Source organism: Triturus cristatus, chromosome 10, assembly GCF_964204655.1.
Source record: "Triturus cristatus chromosome 10, aTriCri1.1, whole genome shotgun sequence".
Taxonomy (NCBI): Eukaryota; Metazoa; Chordata; class Amphibia; order Caudata; family Salamandridae; genus Triturus; species Triturus cristatus.
The window spans coordinates 792,042,323-792,057,340 of record NC_140593.1 but is presented as its reverse complement, the minus strand read 5'-3'; positions in this window follow the sequence as shown (position 1 = coordinate 792,057,340).

Below are 15,018 nucleotides of genomic sequence, written 5' to 3'. Positions count from 1 at the left end.
AAATGGAAATTTTTTTATGTTTAATTTTTTGACTGCAAATGACTATTCCATGTAAATTATCACTTTTGGAACAAAAACAAGTGTGTTTAGAGTCACTTTAATGCCTGAAATTGGTCGAAATAGAAGCTTCTGAATAGGAGAAAATGTCTGTAATAAGGCAATTTTGGTCACATTGAGGCTTTAAAAAGTAGTTATTCAACATGAGGCACAATCCAAATGACATTTTAAATCAATTTTTCTACAGTCCAAAAAATCAATTTTCTGATGAAAAACGATGCCCCGGTACCTGTCGAAAATCCTCCAGATGGTCAGAAATGGAAATTTTTTTATGTTTAATTTTTTGACTGCCAATGACTATTCCATGTAAATTATCACTTTTGGAACAAAAACAAGTGTGTTTAGAGTCACTGTAATGCCTTAAATTGGTCGAAATAGAAGCTTCTGAATAGGAGAAATAGTCTGTAATAATGGCAATTTTGGTCACATTGAGGCTTTAAAAAGTAGTTCTTCAACATGAGGCACATTCCAAATGACATTTTGAATCAATTTTTCTACAGTCCAAAAAATCAATTTTCTGATAAAAAACGATGACCCGGGACCTGTCGAAATTTCTCCAGATGGTCAGAAATTGAAATTTTTTTATGCTTAATTTTTTGACTGCAAATGACTATTCCATGTAAAGTATCACTTTTGGAACAAAAACAAGTGTGTTTAGAGTCACTTTAATGCCTTAAATTGGTCGAAATAGAATATTCTGAATAGGAGAAAAAGTCTGTAATAATGGCAATTTTGGTCACATTGGGGCTTTAAAAAGTAGTTCTTCAACATGAGGCACAATCCAAATGACATTTTGAATCAATTTTTCTACAGTCCAAAAAATCAATTTTCTGATGAAAAACGATGACCCGTGACCTGTCGAAATTTCTCCAGATGGTCAGATATGGAAATTTTTTTATGTTTAATTTTTTGACTGCAAATGACTATTCCATGTAAAGTATCACTTTTGGAACAAAAACAAGTGTGTTTCGAGTCACTTTAATGCCTTAAATTGGTCGAAATAGAAGCTTCTGAATAGGGGAAAAAGTCTGTAATAATGGCAATTTTGGTCACATTGGGGCTTTAAAAAGTAGTTCTTCAACATGAGGCACATTCCAAATGACATTTTGAATCCATTTTTCTACAGTCCAAAAAATCAATTTTCTGATGAAAAACGATGACCCGGGACCTGTCGACATTTCTCCAGATGGTCAGAAATGGAATTTTTTTTATGTTTAAATTTTTTGACTGCAAATGACTATTCCATGTAAAGTATCACTTTTGGAACAAAAACAAGTGTGTTTAGAGTCACTTTAATGCCTTAAATTGGTCGAAATAGAAGCTTCTGAATAGGAGAAAAAGTCTGTAATAATGGCAATTTTGGTCACATTGGGGCTTTAAAAAGTAGTTCTTCAACATGAGGCACATTCCAAATGACATTTTGAATCAATTTTTCTACAGTCCAAAAAATCAATTTTCTGATGCAAAACGATGACCCGGGACCTGTCGACATTTCTCCAGATGGTCAGAAATTGATTTTTTTTTATGTTTAAGTTTTTTGACTGCAAATGACTATTCCATGTAAAGTATCACTTTTGGAACAAAAACAAGTGTGTTTCGAGTCACTTTAATGCCTTAAATTGGTCGAAATAGAAGCTTCTGAATAGGAGAAAAAGTCTGTAATAATGGCAATTTTGGTCTTATTGGGGCTTTAAAAAGTAGTTCTTCAACATGAGGCACATTCCAAATGACATTTTGAATCCATTTTTCTACAGTCCAAAAAATCAATTTTCTGATGAAAAACGATGACCCGGGACCTGTCGACATTTCTCCAGATAGTCAGAAATGGAAATTTTTTTATGTTTAAATTTTTTGACTGCAAATGACTATTCCATGTAAAGTATCACTTTTGGAACAAAAACAAGTGTGTTTAGAGTCACTTTAATGCCTTAAATTGGTTGAAATAGAAGCTTCTGAATAGGAGAAAAAGTCTGTAATAATGGCAATTTTGGTCACATTGGGGCTTTAAAAAGTAGTTCTTCAACATGAGGCACATTCCAAATGACATTTTGAATCAATTTTTCTACAGTCCAAAAAAATCAATTTTCTGATGAAAAACGATGACCCGTGACCTGTCGAAATTTCTCCAGATGGTCAGAAATGGAATTTTTTTTATGTTTAATTTTTTGACTGCAAATGACTATTCCATGTAAATTATCACGTTTGGAACAAAAACAAGTGTGTTTAGAGTCACTTTAATGCCTTAAATTGTTCGAAATAGAAGCTTCTGAATAGGAGAAAAAGTCTGTAATAATGGCAATTTTGGTCACATTGGGGCTTTAAAAAGTAGTTCTTCAACATGAGGCACATTCCAAATGACATTTTGAATCAATTTTTCTACAGTCCAAAAAATCAATTTTCTGATGAAAAACGATGACCCGGGACCTGTCGACATTTCTCCAGATGGACAGAAATTGATTTTTTTTTATGTTTAAGTTTTTTGACTGCAAATGACTATTCCATGTAAAGTATCACTTTTGGAACAAAAACAAGTGTGTTTAGAGTCACTTTAATGCCTGAAATTGGTCGAAATAGAAGCTTCTGAATAGGAGAAAATGTCTGTAATAAGGCAATTTTGGTCACATTGAGGCTTTAAAAAGTAGTTATTCAACATAAGGCACAATCCACATAACATTTTACATCAATTTTTCTACAGTCCAAAAAATCAATTTTCTGATGAAAAACGATGACCCGGGACCTGTCGAAAATCCTCCAGATGGTCAGAAATGGAAATTTTTTAATGTTTAATTTTTTGACTGCAAATGACTATTCCATGTAAATTATCACTTTAGGAACAAAAACAAGTGTGTTTAGAGTCACTTTCATGCCTTAAATTGTTCGAAATAGAAGCTTCTGAATAGGAGAAGAAGTCTGTAATAATGGCAATTTTGGTCACGTTGGTGCTTTAAAAAGTAGTTATTCAACATTAGGCACATTCCAAAAGACATGTTGAATCAATTTTTCTACAGTCCAAAAAATCAATTTTTTGATGAAAAACGATGACCCGGGACCTGTCGAAATTTCTCCAGATGGTCAGAAATGGAAATTTTTTTATGTTTAATTTTTTGACTGCAAATGACTATTCCATGTAAAGTATCACTTTTGGAACAAAAACAAGTGTGTTTCGAGTCACATTAATGCCTTAAATTGGTCGAAATAGAAGCTTCTGAATAGGAGAAAAAGTCTGTAATAATGGCAATTTTGGTCACATTGGGGCTTTAAAAAGTAGTTCTTCAACATGAGGCACATTCCAAATGACATTTTGAATCAATTTTTCTACAGTCCAAAAAAATCAATTTTCTGATGAAAAACGATGACCCGTGACCTGTCGAAATTTCTCCAGATGGTCAGAAATGGAAATTTTTTTATGTTTAATTTTTTGACTGCAAATGACTATTCCATGTAAATTATCACTTTTGGAACAAAAACAAGTGTGTTTAGAGTCACTTTAATGCCTGAAATTGGTCGAAATAGAAGCTTCTGAATAGGAGAAAATGTCTGTAATAAGGCAATTTTGGTCACATTGAGGCTTTAAAAAGTAGTTATTCAACATGAGGCACAATCCAAATGACATTTTAAATCAATTTTTCTACAGTCCAAAAAATCAATTTTCTGATGAAAAACGATGACCCGGGACCTGTCGAAAATCCTCCAGATGGTCAGAAATGGAAATTTTTTTATGTTTAATTTTTTGACTGCAAATGACTATTCCATGTAAATTATCACTTTTGGAACAAAAACAAGTGTGTTTAGAGTCACTGTAATGCCTTAAATTGGTCGAAATAGAAGCTTCTGAATAGGAGAAATAGTCTGTAATAATGGCAATTTTGGTCACATTGAGGCTTTAAAAAGTAGTTCTTCAACATGAGGCACATTCCAAATGACATTTTGAATCAATTTTTCTACAGTCCAAAAAATCAATTTTCTGATAAAAAACGATGACCCGGGACCTGTCGAAATTTCTCCAGATGGTCAGAAATTGAAATTTTTTTATGCTTAATTTTTTGACTGCAAATGACTATTCCATGTAAAGTATCACTTTTGGAACAAAAACAAGTGTGTTTAGAGTCACTTTAATGCCTTAAATTGGTCGAAATAGAATATTCTGAATAGGAGAAAAAGTCTGTAATAATGGCAATTTTGGTCACATTGGGGCTTTAAAAAGTAGTTCTTCAACATGAGGCACATTCCAAATGACATTTTGAATCAATTTTTCTACAGTCCAAAAAATCAATTTTCTGATGAAAAACGATGACCCGTGACCTGTCGACATTTCTCCAGATGGTCAGAAATGGAATTTTTTTTATGTTTAAGTTTTTTGACTGCAAATGACTATTCCATGTAAAGTATCACTTTTGGAACAAAAACAAGTGTGTTTAGAGTCACTTTAATGCCTTAAATTGGTTGAAATAGAAGCTTCTGAATAGGAGAAAAAGTCTGTAATAATGGCAATTTTGGTCACATTGGGGCTTTAAAAAGTAGTTCTTCAACATGAGGCACATTCCAAATGACATTTTGAATCCATTTTTCTACAGTCCAATAAATCAATTTTCTGATAAAAAACGATGACCCGGGACCTGTCGAAATTTCTCCAGATGGTCAGAAATTGAAATTTTTTTATGTTTAATTTTTTGACTGCAAATGACTATTCCATGTAAAGTATCACTTTTGGAACAAAAACAAGTGTGTTTCGAGTCACTTTAATGCCTTAAATTGGTCGAAATAGAAGCTTCTGAATAGGAGAAATATCTGTAATAATGGCAATTTTGGTCACATTGGGGCTTTAAAAAGTAGTTCTTCAACATGAGGCACATTCCAAATGACATTTTGAATCCATTTTTCTACAGTCCAAAAAATCAATTTTCTGATGAAAAACGATGACCCGGGACCTGTCGACATTTCTCCAGATAGTCAGAAATGGAAATTTTTTTATGTTTACATTTTTTGACTGCAAATGACTATTCCATGTAAAGTATCACTTTTGGAACAAAAACAAGTGTGTTTAGAGTCACTTTAATGCCTTAAATTGGTTGAAATAGAAGCTTCTGAATAGGAGAAAAAGTCTGTAATAATGGCAATTTTGGTCACATTGGGGCTTTAAAAAGTAGTTCTTCAACATGAGGCACATTCCAAATGACATTTTGAATCAATTTTTCTACAGTCCAAAAAAATCAATTTTCTGATGAAAAACGATGACCCGTGACCTGTCGAAATTTCTCCAGATGGTCAGAAATGGAAATTTTTTTATGTTTAATTTTTTGACTGCAAATGACTATTCCATGTAAATTATCACGTTTGGAACAAAAACAAGTGTGTTTAGAGTCACTTTAATGCCTTAAATTGGTCGAAATAGAAGCTTCTGAATAGGAGAAAAAGTCTGTAATAATGGCAATTTTGGTCACATTGGGGCTTTAAAAAGTAGTTCTTCAACATGAGGCACAATCCAAATGACATTTTAAATCAATTTTTCTACAGTCCAAAAAATCAATTTTCTGATGAAAAACGATGACCCGGGACCTGTCGAAAATCCTCCAGATGGTCAGAAATGGAAATTTTTTTATGTTTAATTTTTTGACTGCAAATGACTATTCCATGTAAATTATCACTTTTGGAACAAAAACAAGTGTGTTTAGAGTCACTGTAATGCCTTAAATTGGTCGAAATAGAAGCTTCTGAATAGGAGAAATAGTCTGTAATAATGGCAATTTTGGTCACATTGAGGCTTTAAAAAGTAGTTCTTCAACATGAGGCACATTCCAAATGACATTTTGAATCAATTTTTTTACAGTCCAAAAAAATCAATTTTCTGATGAAAAACGATGACCCGACCTGTCGAAATTTCTCCAGATGGTCAGAAATGGAAAAATGTTTATGTTTAATTTTTTGACTGCAAATGACTATTCCATGTAAATTATCACTTTTGGAACAAAAACAAGTGTGTTTAGAGTCACTTTAATGCCTTAAATTGGTCGAAATAGAAGCTTCTGAATAGGAGAAAAAGTCTGTAATAATGGCAATTTTGGTCACATTAGGGTTTTAAAAAGTAGTTCTTCAACATGAGGCACATTCCAAATGACATTTTGAATCAATTTTTCTACAGTCCAATAAATCAATTTTCTGATGAAAAACGATGACCCGTGACCTGTCGAAATTTCTCCAGATGGTCAGAAATGGAAATTTTTTTATGTTTAATTTTTTGACTGCAAATGACTATTCCATGTAAATTATCACTTTTGGAACAAAAACAAGTGTGTTTAGAGTCACTTTAATGCCTGAAATCAGTCGAAATAGAAGCTTCTGAATAGGAGAAAATGTCTGTAATAAGGCAATTTTGGTCACATTGAGGCTTTAAAAAGTAGTTATTCAACATAAGGCACAATCCACATGACATTTTAAATCAATTTTTCTACAGTCCAAAAAATCAATTTTCTGATGAAAAACGATGACCCGGGACCTGTCGAAAATCCTCCAGATGGTCAGAAATGGAAATTTTTTTATGTTTAATTTTTTGACTGCAAATGACTATTCCATGTAAATTATCACTTTTGGAACAAAAACAAGTGTGTTTAGAGTCACTTTAATGCCTTAAATTGGTCGAAATAGAAGCTTCTGAATAGGAGAAGAAGTCTGTAATAATGGCAATTTTGGTCACGTTGGTGCTTTAAAAAGTAGTTATTCAACATTAGGCACATTCCAAAAGACATGTTGAATCAATTTTTCTACAGTCCAAAAAATCAATTTTTTGATGAAAAACGATGACCCGGGACCTGTCGAAATTTCTCCAGATGGTCAGAAATGGAAATTTTTTTCTGTTTAATTTTTTGACTGCAAATGACTATTCCATGTAAAGTATCACTTTTGGAACAAAAACAAGTGTGTTTCGAGTCACTTTAATGCCTTAAATTGGTCGAAATAGAAGCTTCTGAATAGGAGAAAAAGTCTGTAATAATGGCAATTTTGGTCACATTGGGGCTTTAAAAAGTAGTTCTTCAACATGAGGCACATTCCAAATGACATTTTGAATCAATTTTTTTACAGTCCAAAAAAATCAATTTTCTGATGAAAAACGATGACCCGACCTGTCGAAATTTCTCCAGATGGTCAGAAATGGAAAAATGTTTATGTTTAATTTTTTGACTGCAAATGACTATTCCATGTAAATTATCACTTTTGGAACAAAAACAAGTGTGTTTAGAGTCACTTTAATGCCTTAAATTGGTCGAAATAGAAGCTTCTGAATAGGAGAAAAAGTCTGTAATAATGGCAATTTTGGTCACATTAGGGTTTTAAAAAGTAGTTCTTCAACATGAGGCACATTCCAAATGACATTTTGAATCAATTTTTCTACAGTCCAATAAATCAATTTTCTGATGAAAAACGATGACCCGTGACCTGTCGAAATTTCTCCAGATGGTCAGAAATGGAAATTTTTTTATGTTTAATTTTTTGACTGCAAATGACTATTCCATGTAAATTATCACTTTTGGAACAAAAACAAGTGTGTTTAGAGTCACTTTAATGCCTGAAATCAGTCGAAATAGAAGCTTCTGAATAGGAGAAAATGTCTGTAATAAGGCAATTTTGGTCACATTGAGGCTTTAAAAAGTAGTTATTCAACATAAGGCACAATCCACATGACATTTTAAATCAATTTTTCTACAGTCCAAAAAATCAATTTTCTGATGAAAAACGATGACCCGGGACCTGTCGAAAATCCTCCAGATGGTCAGAAATGGAAATTTTTTTATGTTTAATTTTTTGACTGCAAATGACTATTCCATGTAAATTATCACTTTTGGAACAAAAACAAGTGTGTTTAGAGTCACTTTAATGCCTTAAATTGGTCGAAATAGAAGCTTCTGAATAGGAGAAGAAGTCTGTAATAATGGCAATTTTGGTCACGTTGGTGCTTTAAAAAGTAGTTATTCAACATTAGGCACATTCCAAAAGACATGTTGAATCAATTTTTCTACAGTCCAAAAAATCAATTTTTTGATGAAAAACGATGACCCGGGACCTGTCGAAATTTCTCCAGATGGTCAGAAATGGAAATTTTTTTCTGTTTAATTTTTTGACTGCAAATGACTATTCCATGTAAAGTATCACTTTTGGAACAAAAACAAGTGTGTTTCGAGTCACTTTAATGCCTTAAATTGGTCGAAATAGAAGCTTCTGAATAGGAGAAAAAGTCTGTAATAATGGCAATTTTGGTCACATTGGGGCTTTAAAAAGTAGTTCTTCAACATGAGGCACATTCCAAATGACATTTTGAATCCATTTTTCTACAGTCCAAAAAATCAATTTTCTGATGAAAAACGATGACCCGGGACCTGTCGACATTTCTCCAGATGGTCAGAAATGGAATTTTTTTTATGTTTAAATTTTTTGACTGCAAATGACTATTCCATGTAAAGTATCACTTTTGGAACAAAAACAAGTGTGTTTAGAGTCACTTTAATGCCTTAAATTGGTTGAAATAGAAGCTTCTGAATAGGAGAAAAAGTCTGTAATAATGGCAATTTTGGTCACATTGGGGCTTTAAAAAGTAGTTCTTCAACATGAGGCACATTCCAAATGACATTTTGAATCAATTTTTCTACAGTCCAAAAAAATCAATTTTCTGATGAAAAACGATGACCCGTGACCTGTCGAAATTTCTCCAGATGGTCAGAAATGGAAATTTTTTTATGTTTAATTTTTTGACTGCAAATGACTATTCCATGTAAATTATCACTTTTGGAACAAAAACAAGTGTGTTTAGAGTCACTTTAATGCCTGAAATTGGTCGAAATAGAAGCTTCTGAATAGGAGAAAATGTCTGTAATAAGGCAATTTTGGTCACATTGAGGCTTTAAAAAGTAGTTATTCAACATGAGGCACAATCCAAATGACATTTTAAATCAATTTTTCTACAGTCCAAAAAATCAATTTTCTGATGAAAAACGATGCCCCGGTACCTGTCGAAAATCCTCCAGATGGTCAGAAATGGAAATTTTTTTATGTTTAATTTTTTGACTGCCAATGACTATTCCATGTAAATTATCACTTTTGGAACAAAAACAAGTGTGTTTAGAGTCACTGTAATGCCTTAAATTGGTCGAAATAGAAGCTTCTGAATAGGAGAAATAGTCTGTAATAATGGCAATTTTGGTCACATTGAGGCTTTAAAAAGTAGTTCTTCAACATGAGGCACATTCCAAATGACATTTTGAATCAATTTTTCTACAGTCCAAAAAATCAATTTTCTGATAAAAAACGATGACCCGGGACCTGTCGAAATTTCTCCAGATGGTCAGAAATTGAAATTTTTTTATGCTTAATTTTTTGACTGCAAATGACTATTCCATGTAAAGTATCACTTTTGGAACAAAAACAAGTGTGTTTAGAGTCACTTTAATGCCTTAAATTGGTCGAAATAGAATATTCTGAATAGGAGAAAAAGTCTGTAATAATGGCAATTTTGGTCACATTGGGGCTTTAAAAAGTAGTTCTTCAACATGAGGCACATTCCAAATGACATTTTGAATCAATTTTTCTACAGTCCAAAAAATCAATTTTCTGATGAAAAACGATGACCCGGGACCTGTCGACATTTCTCCAGATGGTCAGAAATGGAATTTTTTTTATGTTTAAGTTTTTTGACTGCAAATGACTATTCCATGTAAAGTATCACTTTTGGAACAAAAACAAGTGTGTTTAGAGTCACTTTAATGCCTTAAATTGGTTGAAATAGAAGCTTCTGAATAGGAGAAAAAGTCTGTAATAATGGCAATTTTGGTCACATTGGGGCTTTAAAAAGTAGTTCTTCAACATGAGGCACATTCCAAATGACATTTTGAATCAATTTTTCTACAGTCCAAAAAAATCAATTTTCTGATGAAAAACGATGACCCGTGACCTGTCGAAATTTCTCCAGATGGTCAGAAATGGGAATTTTTTTATGTTTAATTTTTTGACTACAAATGACTATTCCATGTAAATTATCACTTTTGGAACAAAAACAAGTGTGTTTAGAGTCACTTTAATGCCTTAAATTGGTCGAAATAGAAGCTTCTGAATAGGAGAAAAAGTCTGTAATAATGGCAATTTTGGTCACATTGGGGCTTTAAAAAGTAGTTCTTCAACATGAGGCACATTCCAAATGACATTTTGAATCAATTTTTTTACAGTCCAAAAAAATCAATTTTCTGATGAAAAACGATGACCCGACCTGTCGAAATTTCTCCAGATGGTCAGAAATGGAAAAATGTTTATGTTTAATTTTTTGACTGCAAATGACTATTCCATGTAAATTATCACTTTTGGAACAAAAACAAGTGTGTTTAGAGTCACTTTAATGCCTTAAATTGGTCGAAATAGAAGCTTCTGAATAGGAGAAAAAGTCTGTAATAATGGCAATTTTGGTCACATTAGGGTTTTAAAAAGTAGTTCTTCAACATGAGGCACATTCCAAATGACATTTTGAATCAATTTTTCTACAGTCCAATAAATCAATTTTCTGATGAAAAACGATGACCCGTGACCTGTCGAAATTTCTCCAGATGGTCAGATATGGAAATTTTTTTATGTTTAATTTTTTGACTGCAAATGACTATTCCATGTAAATTATCACTTTTGGAACAAAAACAAGTGTGTTTAGAGTCACTTTAATGCCTGAAATCAGTCGACATAGAAGCTTCTGAATAGGAGAAAATGTCTGTAATAAGGCAATTTTGGTCACATTGAGGCTTTAAAAAGTAGTTATTCAACATAAGGCACAATCCACATGACATTTTAAATCAATTTTTCTACAGTCCAAAAAATCAATTTTCTGATGAAAAACGATGACCCGGGCCCTGAGAAAATCCTCCAGATGGTCAGAAATGGAAATTTTTTTATGTTTAATTTTTTGACTGCAAATGACTATTCCATGTAAATTATCACTTTTGGAACAAAAACAAGTGTGTTTAGAGTCACTTTAATGCCTTAAATTGGTCGAAATAGAAGCTTCTGAATAGGAGAAGAAGTCTGTAATAATGGCAATTTTGGTCACGTTGGTGCTTTAAAAAGTAGTTATTCAACATTAGGCACATTCCAAAAGACATGTTGAATCAATTTTTCTACAGTCCAAAAAATCAATTTTTTGATGAAAAACGATGACCCGGGACCTGTCGAAATTTCTCCAGATGGTCAGAAATGGAAATTTTTTTCTGTTTAATTTTTTGACTGCAAATGACTATTCCATGTAAAGTATCACTTTTGGAACAAAAACAAGTGTGTTTCGAGTCACTTTAATGCCTTAAATTGGTCGAAATAGAAGCTTCTGAATAGGAGAAAAAGTCTGTAATAATGGCAATTTTGGTCACATTGGGGCTTTAAAAAGTAGTTCTTCAACATGAGGCACATTCCAAATGACATTTTGAATCCATTTTTCTACAGTCCAAAAAATCAATTTTCTGATGAAAAACGATGACCCGGGACCTGTCGACATTTCTCCAGATGGTCAGAAATGGAATTTTTTTTATGTTTAAATTTTTTGACTGCAAATGACTATTCCATGTAAAGTATCACTTTTGGAACAAAAACAAGTGTGTTTAGAGTCACTTTAATGCCTGAAATTGGTCGAAATAGAAGCTTCTGAATAGGAGAAAATGTCTGTAATAAGGCAATTTTGGTCACATTGAGGCTTTAAAAAGTAGTTATTCAACATGAGGCACAATCCAAATGACATTTTAAATCAATTTTTCTACAGTCCAAAAAATCAATTTTCTGATGAAAAACGATGACCCGGGACCTGTCGAAAATCCTCCAGATGGTCAGAAATGGAAATTTTTTTATGTTTAATTTTTTGACTGCCAATGACTATTCCATGTAAATTATCACTTTTGGAACAAAAACAAGTGTGTTTAGAGTCACTGTAATGCCTTAAATTGGTCGAAATAGAAGCTTCTGAATAGGAGAAATAGTCTGTAATAATGGCAATTTTGGTCACATTGAGGCTTTAAAAAGTAGTTCTTCAACATGAGGCACATTCCAAATGACATTTTGAATCAATTTTTCTACAGTCCAAAAAATCAATTTTCTGATAAAAAACGATGACCCGGGACCTGTCGAAATTTCTCCAGATGGTCAGAAATTGAAATTTTTTTATGCTTAATCTTTTGACTGCAAATGACTATTCCATGTAAAGTATCACTTTTGGAACAAAAACAAGTGTGTTTAGAGTCACTTTAATGCCTTAAATTGGTTGAAATAGAAGCTTCTGAATAGGAGAAAAAGTCTGTAATAATGGCAATTTTGGTCACATTGGGGCTTTAAAAAGTAGTTCTTCAACATGAGGCACATTCCAAATGACATTTTGAATCAATTTTTCTACAGTCCAAAAAAATCAATTTTCTGATGAAAAACGATGACCCGTGACCTGTCGAAATTTCTCCAGATGGTCAGAAATGGGAATTTTTTTATGTTTAATTTTTTGACTACAAATGACTATTCCATGTAAATTATCACTTTTGGAACAAAAACAAGTGTGTTTAGAGTCACTTTAATGCCTTAAATTGGTCGAAATAGAAGCTTCTGAATAGGAGAAAAAGTCTGTAATAATGGCAATTTTGGTCACATTGGGGCTTTAAAAAGTAGTTCTTCAACATGAGGCACATTCCAAATGACATTTTGAATCAATTTTTCTACAGTCCAAAAAATCAATTTTCTGATGAAAAACGATGACCCGGGACCTGTCGACATTTCTCCAGATGGTCAGAAATTGATTTTTTTTTATGTTTAAGTTTTTTGACTGCAAATGACTATTCCATGTAAAGTATCACTTTTGGAACAAAAACAAGTGTGTTTCGAGTCACTTTAATGCCTTAAATTGGTCGAAATAGAAGCTTCTGAATAGGAGAAAAAGTCTGTAATAATGGCAATTTTGGTCACATTGGGGCTTTAAAAAGTAGTTCTTCAACATGAGGCACATTCCAAATGACATTTTGAATCCATTTTTCTACAGTCCAAAAAATCAATTTTCTGATGAAAAACGATGACCCGGGACCTGTCGACATTTCTCCAGATAGTCAGAAATGGAAATTTTTTTATGTTTAAATTTTTTGACTGCAAATGACTATTCCATGTAAAGTATCACTTTTGGAACAAAAACAAGTGTGTTTAGAGTCACTTTAATGCCTTAAATTGGTTGAAATAGAAGCTTCTGAATAGGAGAAAAAGTCTGTAATAATGGCAATTTTGGTCACATTGGGGCTTTAAAAAGTAGTTCTTCAACATGAGGCACATTCCAAATGACATTTTGAATCAATTTTTCTACAGTCCAAAAAAATCAATTTTCTGATGAAAAACGATGACCCGTGACCTGTCGAAATTTCTCCAGATGGTCAGAAATGGAATTTTTTTTATGTTTAATTTTTTGACTGCAAATGACTATTCCATGTAAATTATCACGTTTGGAACAAAAACAAGTGTGTTTAGAGTCACTTTAATGCCTTAAATTGTTCGAAATAGAAGCTTCTGAATAGGAGAAAAAGTCTGTAATAATGGCAATTTTGGTCACATTGGGGCTTTAAAAAGTAGTTCTTCAACATGAGGCACATTCCAAATGACATTTTGAATCAATTTTTCTACAGTCCAAAAAATCAATTTTCTGATGAAAAACGATGACCCGGGACCTGTCGACATTTCTCCAGGTGGACAGAAATTGATTTTTTTTTATGTTTAAGTTTTTTGACTGCAAATGACTATTCCATGTAAAGTATCACTTTTGGAACAAAAACAAGTGTGTTTAGAGTCACTTTAATGCCTGAAATTGGTCGAAATAGAAGCTTCTGAATAGGAGAAAATGTCTGTAATAAGGCAATTTTGGTCACATTGAGGCTTTAAAAAGTAGTTATTCAACATAAGGCACAATCCACATAACATTTTAAATCAATTTTTCTACAGTCCAAAAAATCAATTTTCTGATGAAAAACGATGACCCGGGATCTGTCGAAAATCCTCCAGATGGTCAGAAATGGAAATTTTTTTATGTTTAATTTTTTGACTGCAAATGACTATTCCATGTAAATTATCACTTTTGGAACAAAAACAAGTGTGTTTAGAGTCACTTTCATGCCTTAAATTGGTCGAAATAGAAGCTTCTGAATAGGAGAAGAAGTCTGTAATAATGGCAATTTTGGTCACGTTGGTGCTTTAAAAAGTAGTTATTCAACATTAGGCACATTCCAAAAGACATGTTGAATCAATTTTTCTACAGTCCAAAAAATCAATTTTTTGATGAAAAACGATGACCCGGGACCTGTCGAAATTTCTCCAGATGGTCAGAAATGGAAATTTTTTTATGTTTAATTTTTTGACTGCAAATGACTATTCCATGTAAAGTATCACTTTTGGAACAAAAACAAGTGTGTTTCGAGTCACATTAATGCCTTAAATTGGTCGAAATAGAAGCTTCTGAATAGGAGAAAAAGTCTGTAATAATGGCAATTTTGGTCACATTGGGGCTTTAAAAAGTAGTTCTTCAACATGAGGCACATTCCAAATGACATTTTGAATCCATTTTTCTACAGTCCAAAAAATCAATTTTCTGATGAAAAACGATGACCCGGGACCTGTCGACATTTCTCCAGATGGTCAGAAATGGAAATTTTTTTATGTTTAAATTTTTTGACTGCAAATGACTATTCCATGTAAAGTATCACTTTTGGAACAAAAACAAGTGTGTTTAGAGTCACTTTAATGCCCTAAATTGGTTGAAATAGAAGCTTCTGAATAGGAGAAAAAGTCTGTAATAATGGCAATTTTGGTCACATTGGGGCTTTAAAAAGTAGTTATTCAACATGAGGCACAATCCAAATGACATTTTAAATCAATTTTTCTACAGTCCAAAAAATCAATTTTCTGATGAAAAACGATGACCCGGGACCTGTCGAAAATCCT